This window comes from Aythya ferina (assembly GCF_964211825.1).
Source record: "Aythya ferina genome assembly, chromosome: 2".
Classification (NCBI taxonomy): Eukaryota; Metazoa; Chordata; class Aves; order Anseriformes; family Anatidae; genus Aythya; species Aythya ferina.
This window is the reverse complement of record NC_140297.1, coordinates 102,327,089-102,344,310: the sequence shown is the minus strand read 5'-3', so window position 1 is coordinate 102,344,310 and position 17,222 is coordinate 102,327,089. Positions and strand designations below refer to the sequence as shown.

At 36.2% G+C, this 17,222-nt stretch overlaps 1 protein-coding gene across 2 annotated transcripts in view; it reads left to right on the top strand.

Annotated features, from left to right (window-relative positions):
• The window catches only part of DOK6 (docking protein 6), a 246,417-nt gene that overhangs the window by 121,568 nt on the left and 107,627 nt on the right, over positions 1 to 17,222 (top strand). The window lies entirely within an intron of this gene.

Here is a 17,222-nt window from a genome sequence, read left to right as displayed (position 1 = left end):
GTTGTTATAGAGCTCTTTCCTCCATTACTCATCTTTGACTGCACCTAGATGGCCTAAAGACTGGAGATTTTCATCTAAATTTGTAAAAATGAGTAAACATTACCTATGGGGTATTATTAAGTCAAGATGTGAAACATACCTTTTTTTTTTTTTTTTTACTAAGTTTTGCTATAGGCACTTGCTAAGCTTATAATTATCATTCCATTGCAAAGAGGTAAATAACAGCTAAAACCCCAGGATATAGTAAAGCTGGATGTCAAGTAGTCTGCAGTTTGAACAGCTACATAGTATAATGAGTGAGTTAAATTGAGAGCAGAATTGGGAATCGTGGTACATAATGACAGGTAGTTATTGTGAGACACTGAACACTGCACTATTAAAGTGCACTGTTTTCTTGTTTGGAAATGCATGTATATATACATCTATGTCTGTGTCCTAAAGATTAGTTAACTTGATTTTTTTTTTAATTAGATTTTTTTTAAATTAGTTACTAATGAGATTTCTGTTGTTGTCGTTGTTTGTTTGTTTGTTTTAATTGACATATTTGAAACTGTGCATTTTAAAATGATATCTTTAAATTTTCATACAAATATTGCATGGTTTACAATCTTAGTTAAGTACAATCAAGTATTTTCAAGCATTGATCTGTTTATCCCATCATGAAAGACAGATTGACAGAAAAACTTTTGTTTTTATAATTTAAATTTAAAAACACAAACATAGAAAAATAATGGCTTCCTAGGATCAGATAGCTGTTCATTAGATAAGCATTTCACATTAAAGTCTTCAGTTCCTTATGTGTGTAAATATTAATGACTCTCTACCTTAATATGATTAATAACCTAATAAAAGCATTTACATTATATTTCAACAGCACAGAAATCACTTCTACAGAAATGTTTCCATTTGCCAACACATGCATTCCCCTTGTTTTCTAATGAAAAGGTCTTATTCCTTCCCTAGAGTTACTATAGTGCAGATATATTTTAAAGTGACAACTTTTTGATAGCTTAGGAATGTTTCACCAAAGGAGAAAACCTAAGTTCAGGCTGTTTGGCGCTCTCATCCCTCTCTTCTATAAAAAATATGATGTACCTTCTCAATCTTGAACCCAGCTGTGTATAAAAGATGCAGGTACCTTAAGGTGATAACAAGATACCAGTATTAGACACTCTACCTTAAGATTATGTTCTGTGTAGAGCTGTGTTTTGAGTGAATGGAGTCTTGGGTAAAGTGACAATCCGGTGGAGAACTTGTCGGCAGACATCAGAGGACAGACCAGCACAGCTGATGTTGTAGTACATTTCTGCTATAGACCTGCTCATCAACAAGGGGAGACAGATGAAGCCTTCTTAAGGCAGGTGGAGAAAGCCACACAGTCACAGGCCTTGGTACTGTTGGGTAACTTAAGCACACCAATATCTTCTGGAAGGCCAATACAGGTGGACAAAAGCAATCTGGATTATTGGAACATATTGAAGATAATTTCTTGATGCAGTTGATCAATAAACTGGTGATAGGCAATGCTCTGTTCAGGGATCTGCTTGTTAGAATCCTGTGGGGAACTGTCCTGGAGAGCAAAGGGGCCCAGAAGAACAGGCTAATCTTCAAGGACAGCCTCCTCTGAGCACAAGAACTGTAATTTCCATACTGCAGAAGAAAAGCATTGTGTAAGGCTAGTATGGATGTACATGGCCTCCTGACTCATCTCAAACACATAAGGAAGCACACAGAAGGCAGAAGCAGGGACAGACTAATTGGAAGGCATACAGAGACGTTGCCTGTGCTTGCAGGAATGGAGCCAGAAAAACTCCAGCTCAGCTGGAGCTGAAACTAGCCAGGGAGAAGGACAATAAAGATTTTTTCAAGTACATCAACATCAAAAGGAGGGCTAAATGAATGTGGGAGGGAACATAGTGACAAGGGACATGGGAAAGGCTGAGGTACTCAATGTCTTGTTTATACCTTGCTTTTCTCTGGTAAGGCTTTTCCTCAGACCTTCCAGGTCCCTGAGCCTCCTAGCAATCAGCAGGAGTGAAGTAGATCCCACAGTAGAGGAAGACAGAGGCAGTCCTCAGTTAAATCACTTTTATGTCATAGACAACTCCATTAAATTAGATGGGATGCAATAGAGGGTGTGAAGGAGTTGGCCTGTGGCATTGCTAGACAACTCTCTAGCATCTTTGAATGATTATAGCAGCCTGGGGAAGTTCCTGGTGTTTGTAAAAGGACAGATGTCACATCCATCATCAAGAAGGGCAAGAAGATAGCTGTGGGCAAGTTATCCTTTTCTCTGTCCCTGCGAAGGTTGTGGAGCAAATCCTCTAAGAAGACAGTTAAGTTAGGTTTGAGGTATGTGGGTACTGTGGGTTAGGTATGTGGGGACTGAAGAATATGAGACAGGTTTCTTGTCCAAGTTGTATCTGTGAATGTTTCGATATAACACATATCATTTTTGCTTTTGATAGTATAAGTTGGTATCTTTCTCTGTGCAGTCTGAAACAAAGCACATTTTTCTGTTGCTTTCTTAATTACGAAATTAAGCACGGTAAAATGTATTCTAATCTAAAATATGACTCTAAAGATGTAGAACACTTTGGAAAACAGAAGGCCTGAGAGCTGTAATACCAGTCCATGGAGCGTGCTGTTTGGGAGCCTGTTTTTTTCCCAAGTTCCTGTGGCTTATAGGCCCTCAGCCTGCTTATTGCCTTCAAGGCAGATGCTGGTAAGCCTGAGCTCTGTATGTGTTGTAGCCCCCATATTTCCGTTAGGATTTCATCAAATGAGACATCTGAGGAGCATCTAATTTTTGATAATCTTCATTTGCTGTTGAAAACATTCCATAGAAAAACAGAAATATTCCATATGCCTTTGTTATCAACTAGTTGTTCCCATCACTAACACCAGTACTCCCAAACCCTATAACAGCTGTAGAAATCTGATTCTGAAAGTCTGTTGAAATGTTTTGAAGAGCAAACCCTTCTCAGATATTACAGTGCTCTGATAAAAAGCATGAGATAACAAGTCTTTAAAGAAGAATCATCCCTCTTTAGGGATAGAAGGAACATGCTTGCAGTTGTTTTATTTCTTTCTGAATTCCATTCTAGCAGACAAAGTTGTGAGTTTGATGATTAGTAAGAAATATTTTTAAATTTTCTCAGAATTATTTAATAGTAGCAAAACAATGAGAAGTCATGGCTGGTTAAATAAAATGAAAAGTAGTCTATAACTCATTCAATTTAAGACAGACTCTAAACAGTGGGACTCCTTTTTCAGTCCATGGGAAATTGCTGCCACCTTAGTCAGGAACATGCTAATGTTTCAGTTTCAGCCTTCCTGAAAGTCATGTGAAAGTTATTGTCATTAAGGGAATTTTAACAATCTCATCATCAAGAATCATGAAATTCTCAGTTGCTATAGAACAAGGGAAATGCAATACTCTCAGGTTGCTAACACATTCAGATGACATACAATTTAGTGTTGTCAAATGTATAAGCAGGTTAAAAGTAGAAGGATAGAACACTGTGAATAAAAATGAAGTGGCTTGGGGTAATCTAACATGTTTACTCCAGCATAATAAAGGTTGAAAAAAATATTACTGTTGTCTTTTAAATGCATTAGGAATAATAATAATAATAATAATAATAATAATAATAATAATAATAATAAAAATTTAAGATAGGAAATTACCTTATCACAAGAACAAGAACAGAAGTTTAAAGTTGACATTCAAGTAGCCGTAGCAACATTACTGAAGATGTAATGACTGGTTAGCGGTAAGGGCATTTGTAAAATAAATGATTATTTAATGTGTTTTTCATTCATCCCTTTTGCATCATTTTTCATACGCTTAAATAAAATGGGCATGTGGGTAAGAGTACCTCCGTGCTGCCATGTGGGAAAATGCCTTCATCCTTTACCTGCCACATTTCCTGGTATTTTTACAATGCACAGAACTTCCGAGAGTACTTCAAACAAAGTAGAACCACTCTAGCTACTGTGTTAGGGGTGTTGTCTTTCTATAATACTATTATTAAAAAATCTGTTTTTTGTTTTCAGGTAAGTGTTCTATTAGTCTTTTGTATATCTATGGCTATGCTCAGACAAATGTAGCTATTGAGAAGCTATTCTTCCTGCAAGGCTTACTGTCTGTAATGTGGCAGTAACCAAGTGTCTGCGGTGAGACAAGCATTCTGAAATGTCCTGTAAATTCTCTCTAAATTTGTAGATGGAATGAAGTATGTAATACTTCATTCTATGACCAACAAGAAAATTAAATTGAAGGACAGGAATACTGATTAAAGTTTGTGGTACTATTGTGGAAGTTGATACCACGATAAGGATTGTGCCTGAATGACAGCTAGCTTATGATGAATGAGATTTCTAGGTCACTGACAGGCCACTTGGGAGCATGATTTTTCCTTCAGTGATGCCAACAAAATATTAAGTGATACAAGTTCCTTGCTCATATCAGCTTAGTGCAGCACAGGTTTGTGACAAATTTGTTTTAATATCCCAACTACAGAATGTAAAGAAAAATGATGAAGTTGTAAGCTTATTAATAAAAGGAAAATATTTGTGGGCTTTTTTTGTTTGCTTGTTTGCTTGTTTACTTGTTTATTTCATTTTGGTTTTACTATTTTTTTCTGAATGATGGAGATTCAGATATGACCAACTCAATAAATAAGGTCTGAAATGTGACTTCAGTGATTTCTTGAGTATAAAATAAGAGTGGCATGACCAACAGAAAGCAGGGGGCAAAACCATAGGGCAATTCTAGAACTCAAACCATGAGGTAAATGCAGGCAGCTCCCAGGATACTGGTATTTGTCTGGTCTCTCTTCAGTACAATGCCCTATTCTGCAAAGTAGTAGATGAACTGAAGAAGTTTATTTCTTCCCAAACATACATAAACTGCAGTTACAAGAGTCATCACAGCTAAGAAACATCTTCATTATATTTAAGACGCTGTATTTTGTCATTCCCTTAAAACTCCCACTCTACAAGCCCTGGGGAAAACAGAAATGGGGTATTGCAAAAAGTCAGTTTTGAATATTTGAAACTTCTGTGAGGTTTCTACACAACAACATCAACACAATATATTGATGCAACTTAACTAATGATAGTACAGTTGCTTTGGTTGAATCCACCATTGTAATTTCTTGAATATGTTGTTGCTATGATTGTTACTTTGATAATGCTTTTTTATACATCCATAAAATAAACAGTTCTTTTCTTTTATATTCTTATGCTTTCAGCTCTTCTAAGTGCAGTGAAACTGATGTCTTAATAGTAAAAAAAAAAAAAAGTTTTCCTTTTTGTTGAAAAAGAATGATACACTGTGTCAAATTACTTTTTATTCTTTTGTTTCTGTCCCCATTTTCTTCTTTTAAACTTGTTTTCACTATTTTCTGGTGTTGCCATCTCTTATTAAAAAAAAAAAAAAATTACATTGCTGCTTTTTTTTTTTTTAAAAAAAAAGGCACAAGTTCTGTTTATTTTTATACTAAAAAAGCTTTTAGACTATTACTGAATTACCACTGATTATGAGCTGGATTCTTCTCCTTGCTTGTTTTCACAAGAAAAAGTGAAGACAACTCTGTTCTATATCCTGTGATTGAATAGTTTGGCAGATGTCATTGGAATATTAGATGTAATTCATATCACTATATCCTTTGACAGCTAAGAACCCTGGAGGTTTTGGATTAAAATCACAGTGAAACACTGAGTCTTTGAATGAAGTGATTATTCTTGCTGTTATTACTAGCAATACAAATAGCTACATAAGTTTTAAAAACAACCAGGCTTTCACTGTTTTGTGGATTTGAAGCTCTAGGATCATGAAGGTGTAGAACAGCTTCCCAAACAGAGTTCTGGTACCATAAGAGGGAACACATGCAAAGCTTCCCTTTTGCTTATAGAAAAACAAAATATATAATCTGTGCAGTTGAAAACTTTCTGCAAGATATGTTTCTGTTGTATCAGTGAGGATTGCCATATGAAAATTTATGACCTGTTATTTTCCACTTTCTGTTGTTTTTGTTTGTTTGTTTGTTTGTTTGTTTTTAAATGATGGACCTGAATGAATGGTTCATTGGAGTTCACATATGTTTGTACTTCCACATGTGCCACAATTTTTTTGAGATTAAAAAAAAGGTGAAAACACAGGCATTGAATGAGATTAAATATCCAGATGGATTCTTACCCTCCCTCTTTTTGATCATAATATTTGAAACACTTTTCCACTTTCAGGGCAAAGTTCAATCTATGGTTATAAATGTTATATTTGAAGATCGATATTTAGGATGTGTATTCTCTTTTTCTTGACCACTGGTTGCCTTATCATTAATACTCACTTTTGTTTCTTAATTATTTCATGCCTACCTAAAAATATGCACCTTTATTCTGACTTTAACATTTATAAATTAGAAATATTTGGATTTTGAGTCATTTCTCATAGTTGCTTTTATGTTGGTCCTCATTTTTCTGTGGTGAGTTTAGGAACTACATTGATACAATTTTCTGACACACTAGCATTATGTTAAGTAGTGAATGGAAGGAATAGAGAAAATATTACCCTATCTCCAGGAGATAACCTTTGATAGATCCTTAGATACCCTTGATAGATAGCCTTAGATAGATTACACTATTAAATTCCATATTTTTCAGCCACTTTTAGATTATTAAGTAAGGTGCAAACTTAGTTCTAAGAAGTTCTGTATTGTTCTTTCTTCCTGTACAAATATATTGAAGTGTAGACACTGTAAGTGCTCTCCTTATCACAATTCTACTCAGAGGGATTGAAATCTAAACTGTTCCCATAGGACCAAAAGTCAAGCAAGATAGTTAAGAAAATAGCAAATCACCCATTTTAGAACATGTAGGACTCCTCGAAAGTGAATAAGTAGAAAAAGATCTGCTTAACTGCAGAAGGCAAACAGGAGAAAGAAAGCAGATTCCAACTTAATCTGGTAGATAGTGAACATTCAGCAGAACGTCGATTTTAGAGAGACTTGTACAAATCTCAAAGCCTCTGCCCTAGAAATTTGACATACTTTCCCAATGAGCACAAACTGAAGGCAGGTTAGTCTTCACTAACCTGGTGAAGTCCAGGATGTCAGGCATGCAGCGGCATGGAATTATTTCATAGATTTTAATAAAAAGTTTCATAATTATTTTTTCCCCTAAGCTGCTAAACATCGAAAGAATCTTGCCGTATCTGCAGCTGCCATGCTTTGTACCAGGACAAAGGGTGTATTAGTGGGATGGTACAGGTCTATAAAAATGCTGTCTCACAACATTGTCTAATATTTAGCTAACGAGAAAAAAAAAAAAAAAGAAAAAAAAAAAAAAAAAAGTTCTCTTTGCTCTCTGGCTGTTTACCCTAAAACTGAAATCTGAAATTATTAATACTTTGTGCATCTATATATAACAGGATTTCTTCTTGATTCCATTTTGAGTTTCTTAGGGGATTTGATAAATGTACTATACCATAAATAATTGCTAGTCCTGTGAAGTAAAAATATAGAGATACTATTTTATCCTTTGTATAATTCATAGCATGAATGAATATCAGTGACAGAATAGTTGTCTTTCCAAACTACATGAGAATAGATTAACTATGTTCTGAAGCATGAGTAGGTCCATGCTTCCTTTCTCCTGAAAAACAGAACCAAAAGCCTGCTAATTCAAATTACTGAGTATTTTGTAAAAGACAGAAGCTAAATGCTTTACAGGGTTGCTTTTCAATGCTTTCTTACATGTGGGACTCAAGATATAAAATGACACATTGGGCTGGAAAAGGGTAAGACTGCAAGCAAATTTAATGCCTTCATTTTAAAAGCACCATTTAAACATCCATGTTAACAACCACTCTGGTGTTCACAGAACAGCTCACGCTAAGTATTTGTCATTCTACATTAAGCAAAGTCATTTCTTACTGACTTTCCATAAAATAGAAGGCTTTGGGATTTTTCTAAAGGCTTTGTAATGTTTTCATTATACTTAAGGTTGTTTTTCCTTCACACTATTCAGGTTCTTAGGCATATTACCTTGTTTTTATTATAACGATCATAGAACTGAATTCTTAATAGCCACTGCATTTGAAATTATGGATGGTCTGCCTGTCATTTAGTTGATTTATAATTTCATTATTAGGCAATACAGAACAACATAGGTCTTAGTTTGGAAAAAAAAAAGAAAAAAAAAAAAAAAAAAAAGAATCGCTGTCTATATTTCTAATGGAATAAAAGGCTGAAAGTAATCATGCGGAGATTGTCCTAAGAAATTAGAATCTGTAACTATTTGTAGGTGTATATGTATTTATATGTATTTTAGTGTATATATGTTTGTATGCTGTAATGTAATATAATGTAATTCCTGGTAGATTGTCTTGTTTGTTTAGATTTTTTTTTAACATAATCAAAAAGAACAAAAATGTATCAGAAGTGCTAAGGTTGAAAAGAGATGCATACCAGCATCTAGTTGAAACTGGAACAGAAGCCTGTCATCTCCACCTTGATTAATTCATCCCACACTGCATTATGCATGTGGTAGCATTAAACTGAGTAATTTGTTCCAGGGTCCTCTGCTGTACTAGGTACTCTGGGAGAGAAGTGAATGAGACTTTATTTTTAAAAAGTTCAACGTAAACCCAGGAGAAACAGGTTCAATTTCTTTCCAATGCTTATATTTTCTATCACCTGGTACTACAAAAGAGAATAATGCACATTTGTATGGTTTCACATTTACTACATCCTGTGTCCTAAAACTGAAATTTAAAACTGGATTTAAAAAATGTTCTTGTGAAAAGGAGATTTAAACAAGATTTTTTTCTTGGAAATTTATGCAGGACTCCAGAGCCTGACTAATTATTCTATTGTAGCTATAGTTCCCTAGGCTTTTGAACTTTTGACTTCCATCAACATGAAATAATTGTCCTTGATGCTGAAATCATGGATTCTTCAGCAGCCTACCAGTTAGACTGGCAGAGAGATGGGTAGGTTTCTGACAGTACATTTAGGTCTGGATAAATCTCTGTTCAGTCAGAAAAGTCCCATCTAGCTCTAGGAACACCCCTAGGTGTCCCTCACTGCCTTATGAATTATCCTTTAAAACCTTGCAGAAATGTTAGCACCATGTTAAGAGGTCTCATCTGAAAAGGGCTGTATTCTTCATTGCCCAATGAAAAGGAAAGTCAATAAAGAATTTTTGTTGTTGTTATGTCTTCATGCATACAACCAGTCATGCTCTCCTGCCAAGCCAGTCTGCTGCAAGCCAGCTCTGGTCTGCAAAAAAGGCATCATGCTTCTGCGAAAGTACCGTGCTTCTCTTCTGTTTTGCCGTGGAATCGAAATAGAATCACAGAATCACAGAATTTCTAGGTTGGAAGAGACCTCAAGATCATCGAGTCCAACCTCTGACCTAACGCTAGCAGTCCCCACTAAACCATATCCCTAAGCTCTACATCTAAGCGTCTTTTGAAGACTTCCAGGGATGGTGACTCCACCACTTCCCTGGGCAGCCTGTTCCAATGCCTCACAACCCTTTCAGTGAAGAAGTTCTTCCTAACATCTAACCTAAAACTCCCCTGGCTCAACTTAAGCCCATTCCCCCTCGTCCTGTCACCAGGCACGTGGGAGAACAGGCCAACCCCCACCTCGCTACAGCCTCCCTTGAGGTACCTATAGAGAGCGATAAGGTCGCCCCTGAGCCTCCTCTTCTCCAGGCTGAACAAGCCCAGCTCCCTCAGCCGCTCCTCATAGGACTTGTTCTCCAGGCCCCTCACCAGCTTCGTCGCCCTTCTCTGCACCCGCTCAAGCACCTCCATGTCCTTCTTGTAGCGAGGGGCCCAAAACTGAACACAGTACTCGAGGTGCGGCCTCACCAGAACCGAGTACAGGGGGACGATCACCTCCCTAGCCCTGCTGGTCACACTGTTCCTGATACAAGCCAGGATGCCGTTGGCCTTCTTGGCCACCTGAGCACACTGCTGGCTCATATTCAGCCGACTATCCAACATCACTCCCAGGTCCTTCTCTGCCTGGCAGCTCTCCAACCATTCCTCTCCCAACCTGTAGCTCTGCTTGGGGTTATTGCGCCCCAGGTGCAGGACCCGGCACTTGGCCTTGTTGAACTTCATGCAGTTGACCTCAGCCCATCAGTGCAACCTATCCAGATCCTCCTGCAGAGCTTTCCTACCCTCAAGCAGATCGACACACGCACCTAACTTGGTGTCATCTGTGAACTTACTGAGGGTGCACTCAATGCCCTCGTCCAGATCATCGATGAAGATATTAAAGAGGACCGGCCCCAGCACCGAGCCCTGGGGGACACCACTAGTGACTGGCCTCCAGCTGGATTTGACTCCATTCACCACGACTCTTTGGGCCCGGCTATCCAGCCAGTTTCTAACCCAACGAAGCGTGCGCCAGTCCAAGCCAAGAGCAGCCAGAAAACTCTTCAATTGCTCATTCCAGTATACCTGATGCTAGACTTGTGATGAGGCAAGCCTTGTTCAATGGCACTATTCAGGCTGTATGATTAGGTAAAAGAAATCTTCATAACTTTTAATTCCAACAAGCATATCTAGGACCCAGAAAACATTCATTTATGTAAGGATTTACTGATACATCAAGAAACTCTTAGCAGATAAGAAAGTTTAAGACAGTTCTACTTAGCTGTTTATCATTTACTCTGTATCTCTATGTATTTGTTATTGGGACTGGTATTTTAAGACCCTTGGTTTTGAAGCACAACTATTTGCTGTGTCATTCACTCAAGCTCCTAACCCTGTAACAATCTGGTGTCTTGGAAAGTACTGGGATGTCATTGACTCAGTCTTAAGATACCAACAAAGAAGTACATAGGTGGTGGACCTCTAGGTTCTTTCACTTTTTCCATTAATTTTCATTTCTGTAACTAGAATAAAAGATACAAATACTTAATTCAGGCCTACTTGACAAGCCATGTTGTGTTTGGGCATATACTTTACCTTTGGACTTGTTGGTATAGTACCCCACCTCCTCTCCTCAAGTTTGCTGAAACTGGAGTTATCAACTCAGATAAAAAGGTTTCTGCTCAGCTACATGGAATATAGGTCAGATCTCCTGGGATTTGTGAATATGTATCACCCTGTAAAATAATGTAACTTCTGTGGTTCCTGACCTCCCCTGTGAATAGCATACATTTAGTGACAGCACAAAAATCATGACATTAATTTATAGATTGAATTTGGTGTATTGACAGATGATGTATGGTTGTCTGAGCCTAGGGAGAGTTCAATGAATAACATGATAATTTACTGCTCCAAACCTGAAACACCACATCTATTTTTTATTCTCTGTCACTCTTCAGTTTGAGTTACATTTTGCTACTTACAGTGTGTAAGGTATAGGGGACTGTTAGCAGGTTAACTGTTTCAAGCCTTTTGAAACACTTTTATTTTGGAATGAGGACAAGCTGATAAGAATAATGTATGTAAATGAGCGCAGAAAGTTTTATGTGCTATGAATGTGTATTTAACCGTATATCCAGTACAGTCTAGGCATGAACAATTCAGACAATTTTGTGCAGATTACAGGAAAGAAAAAAGAAAAAAGAAACAAACAAACAACAACAAAAAAAAAAAGATCACTGTCCATCTATCTTCATATCATTTTGAGATGTTGCTTGAATTCCACACCGATGTGATGCTGCTATCAGCTTTAAAACCCTAGTGGGCTGTTGAACAATCAGAATGGTAACTGCTGTCAGAGTGATCTATAAAGCTTATAAATTCGTTTTTTGCTGCTGGGTAGAAATGAGAACTAAAGCAATTCTTAAGACTGAACCATATGTGAGACTACTACAGGTGAAGGTGAACTTTTATATGACTTCTGACTATATGCCTTCATGAAATTTTCCAGAGGTGTCCCCCCTTCTATACCTGCAGAGCAGTTATTTAATGCATTCACACAGTCCATTTAGATTGTTTGTAATCTCTTTGGCAGTATTTAATGGGAAATGTATTGAACTATGATTTGACTTTAAGAACAGAAACAAACAAATTTTATGTAGAAGTAACTCTAAAATTCATGAATTCATAAATTCAGAATTTTAACCTTTTCTGTGTATTTGAAGGGACTACCACATCTATAATTTATGTCCTCCAAATAAAAGAAGAAAATGTGCTCACTTCAGAAAAGAACAAGAAGCTTTCCAGTGTGTAATAATGGTCTGGTAATCTCCAAGAGCAGAACACAAAACAATCTCTTATTTTGTGATACTCCGTGTACTTATTGTCTGGAGAAGTATCCAATCTTTTTATGAATTTCTTGTTTTATTTTTTGTGTTCATCTTTTAAAATATCAATTCCTTCCTAGTAGTTATACACTGATTTTCACCATCTTACCAAGACTATATTTTCTGAGAGTAGTCTAGCATTATTGTGATTGGAATCTGGTTTTGGAGATTTAACTAGGATAGTTCATTAATCTCCAAAAATAGGGCTTCAGTTAGAGTAGATTCACATAGAATCACAGAATCATAGGATCTCCTGAGTTGGAAGGCACCCGTAAGGATCACTGAGTCCAGCTCCTGGCAACACACAGGACCACCCAAAAATCAAAGCATGCCTCCAAGTTCATTGTCCAAATGCTTCTTGAACTCTGGCAGGTTTGGTGCTATGACCACTGCCCTGGGAAGCCTGTCCCAGTGCCCAACCACCCTTTTGGTGCATAACCTTTCCCTAACATCCAGCCTGACCCTCCTCTGTCCCAACTCCATGCCATTCCCTCAGGTACTATTGCTGTCTCCAGAGAGCAGAGCTCAGTGCCTGCCTCTCCGCTCCCTTTGTGAAGAAGCTGCAGACCTCCATGAGGCCTTCTCTTAGCCTCCTCTGCTATGGGCTGAACAGTGCAAGGAACCTCAGCCTCTCCTCATATGTTTTGCCCTCCAGGTGTTTCATAATCTTTAGAGCCCTCCTTTGAATGCTTTCTAATAGCTGTGTGTCTTGTATGCAACAGTTTCTGTCATATAATGGTCAAGATTCCCAGATTTCAGTATTCCCAAATGACTGAGATTCCCCTATTTACAGTAATTAATGATCCTAGAATGAAGCTCCAAGCAAGTCAGCATTAAGTCTCTTGAAAAGTGGACTCAGCCATTCCCCTGGTAAATAAATAAGAATGTTTTCCCCATTGATTTTTTTTTTCCTAATTTCAAATAAAGGAATTCAGTCTAAGGTTACAAAGACATGTAAAAGAAAGCCTCCTTTTTTTTTTTTTTTTTCTTTTTTTTTTCCTTTTTTCCTTTTTTTTTTGCTCCAATTTCTCTTTTAAAATGTGGCTGCTCTTCAAGTTTTATTTTAAGCAATTGCGACTGCTGCTACAGCTGTCTTGCAAGTTAATCTGAGGCTGAAACTGAATTAATAGAATTAATACCAATAGAGGGAAGCAGTTGACTATAAAGGTCTTTGAAGTTGTGTTTATCTGTAGTAGCCAAATAGTTAAATCTGTTTTTCAATTTATGCCTTTGAAACTCAGAGAATAGTGTATTAATGTGAAAATAAGGCAAGTAAAGTGTTAATGATGGCAAAGATTTTCTTACTCTTAGCTGTAATAGCTATCATTGATCTAAAAAATATTGAAAATGTAGGAAATTTATTTTCCCTTTTATTGGGTTGTTTGTTTTTTGTTGTTGTTTTGTCTCTTTTTTTTTTTTTTCTTTATATTCATCTTTTATCAATTTGTAAATGTTCCAGAATGTAGAACCAAAGCCATCCTCGGTTTAAATTTTGCAAGTGTCTGGTGCATCAAACTTGCATTGCTGTTCGGTAGTTTTTGATGACCACCTAGAGTAACAGTTCACTATGTCCATTCAGACAAGCTTTGGATTGCTTCATATTAGGTGGACGTTATTCCTCACCCCCCAACCCCCCAAAATCATTTATCATCCATTTAAATTCTTCTACCTGCTATGTAAAGAGAAAATCAATGATTCTTTACACAAAAGTAACATAAGTTTTTCATCTGAAAATGCACTTATGTAGTATGTTTTACAAGTTTGAGCTTCATATTCAGTAAAATGTATATGATATGTGCTAGTCTTCTAAAGTCTTTTGAAGTTTTGAAGCCTTGCTTTGAAGTGAAAGCTACATATTCATTAGAATGATGAGGAACGTTAGTCTGGTTCTAAATGATGGAAACCTAGATCCATTTGGTTTCTGGAAAGCTGTTCATTTTGAAAATGTGGGACATTTCCTAATTTTTCTATGTTTGAATCTGTTCCTGGATTTTATTTCTCTTTCTCTGTCTCTCTCTCTCCTTTTTTTTTTTTTTTTTTTTTTAATACTATATCAGCATAAGGTTACTAGCAACACATATTAGACTATCACTATATGGGGCAGCATTGAGGAGCAATTATCCTTTTTGTATAGTTGAGAAAAATGGTAATCTCAAGTATCTTGTTCGTTTTTTTAAAAATGTGTGTAGTTCTAAAGTCAAAATATAGACATAATATTATTTTCCTATTAAAGAACCCATAAAACCAGATCTATTATGAAGTATAATTTCTTTCTGAACTAGACAGTATTAAAAATAATTTGGTATTTTGGAGAAAAAATGTAAGCCTGTTGGCTAACAGAAGAATGAAACAAACTTGTAATTAGTGAAATGGAAAAGGGAACCAAGTCTGTCAGTAATGTAAACATTTAATCATATTCCAAATAAGATCAATGCTTTACCAATACATATTATCTCTGTTTCAACAAATGGGAACTACTTTGTGAAGTGTTCCACAAAGGTAGCTCTTTGGAGTGCTGCAGAAAACAGCCAGCTCCATTTCAGAATGATACATTTTCAATGACATTATAAATTTGTCTATTTCTTTCAAGTTCTTCATTGGCCAAACCTTTCAGTAGCACAGCATTTCATTTCAACTTCAAGGGAAAAAATTAAATCAATCCTGTAGCTGAAGCTTATATTCCATAAATAAAACATGAAGTCGATTTTACAGCTGTTTTTTTTTTTTTCTGCCTAGATTGTGTTATGGATAATTTTAACTGGGCATAGCAACTGAAATAATCAAATTAGAGAATTTGCTGTGGGCATATAAAATGAAGATGGCTCATAAATGTAAAATCAAAGAACATTTGAATGTGCTAATGGACAAGCCTCCAGATAATTAAGCAAACTTGTCTGAGAAAGATAGACAAGTCATTATAGGTATGTTCCTCTAAGCATGAATCCAGTAGGAATGACAAAATGTCTTACTGAGTTGCTTCTGCTTTGTATGCAAAACACAGGTTTGCTTGAATATGCCTACATTTTCCTATAGCTTGTAATCATCTGACTGAAAAAAAAGAAGGGAATTAAATAACAAAGACTGTATGACATGAGCGAGAACCTACTACCTAGTAATTAGGCAGATTTAACATGAACAATTCTAATTTGATTAAAATACACTCTGAAGTAGTATAAACGTAAAATTGACTTTTTCCTTTCTCTTACTAAATATGTTGTTTAGAACAAAAATAAAATATTTGCATCAGAAACTCATAAATCCAACTATTTTGAAACTGGATATTCACATTGTGTTAAGCAATCTGCACTCTCAGTAAAGAAGTTGCCGATTTTCTTTGGGTGCTGTAGCATCTGTCTTGAAAGTACTACAGCTGTTTAACATCCACCTCAAACCCAACACAGTGAGAAATGTTGAAATGAATATGCAAGCAGTCTTTGTTCAGCTGAGTATCTTAGAAAGCCACATTTGGGCAGTTTTGTTAGGTGTAATTACCTTCCTGTTACATTCATGGTTAATTATCCTTTTCTGAAAGTAAAAATTAAATCATCGCCTTTATGTTTCAGCCATAAGAATTCTGTGCATATTTTGGGATTTATTATGAAAATGTGAAGAATAATAAGTGTCTACCTGACCTTTTCTGACTCAGAAAGAAGAGAATTATACTGTTTAGTTACTTTTCATGATCTAGCTGCTGCTGTGCTCGTGTTGTAACACTGGCATCCAGAAAAACAAAAGAAAAGAAAAATGATGACAGATTAATTGGTCTATAACTAAGTCAATAAATCCTCAATTACACTCGCATATCACAACATCAAGTTGTTATTTTATTATTTTTAGGGGGAATTTTTTTTAAAAACAGAAGATCCATAAGTAGGGCACGGTTTCCAAGCAGAAGGAAGAGTAATATTCAAGTCAGTTTCATTTAAAAGAATAAATTATTTTAAATAATCATTTAAAATGCAGAAAGTAAGGAAAAGAATTTTAAATGACAGTGTTCAATTTTCTCATCCCTATTCTTAATAATGCCTTTCTCATTATAATTTGTTGTCCAGCTTGTCCTCTCCGTTATAAAATAATCAGCCAAGGAGAAGAACCTGGATTTGAACTTAGTTCAAATGTATGTATGTTCAAATGTACTTCATGAGAGATCCCAAAGAGGATTTTTGCTGGGGTTCCAAGCAAGAAACACAGAAGACCAGTCAGTCTTTGCTAGCGTTTGAATGTTGTCCATCTGGCTATTCCTTAAAGGAGAGAAAGGGAATCTATCCCCTGCCCTGTGTGTGCTTATAAATCAATTTACAACTAAGCTGTAAGTGGGCAAGAGATCAGCAGCATTCATAAATTAGAGCTTCATCTTCAGATAATGTTTTTCACTGTAACCAGCATTCCCAATTTACAAACCTAAACCCTAAACTTTCTATGCAGCTCTCACTTTATATTGTTCAAACTAATAAATTTAAATGTCCTTTATACTTTTATGATGAGTTGTTTGTCCTGAAATAAGGAGGAAAGATTTGAAATAATACAATCTTTCAACAGCGAGTCTCCAGTTAACATGGCCTTAAGCCATGATTCAGCACAGAGTTCTTGAAGTTTCATATTATTTAATCATGGCGTGTGTTTTCTAATGTTAAATTCATCAAGACTTACCCTGATTTTCTTGGAGAAAAATGACACAATTGAATATGGGCCTATTTGGTGTTATTTTTGTTGTCCTGAATCTTAGATGCCTTCTACTGAAATAAAAAGAAGAAAGGAAGGGAATGAGAGGAGAGGGGAGGGCCTATTAAGTTCTTGAAAGATGATATTCTGAGTTTAAGTTTTAGTCAGACTGCTTCCCCTCAGGCAGCCATATGTCTCTTACTTAAGATTATGTTGGTAATGACATCAGCAGTCTATGTCAAAAAACAAACAAGCAAACAGACAACAAAATCTAAAAT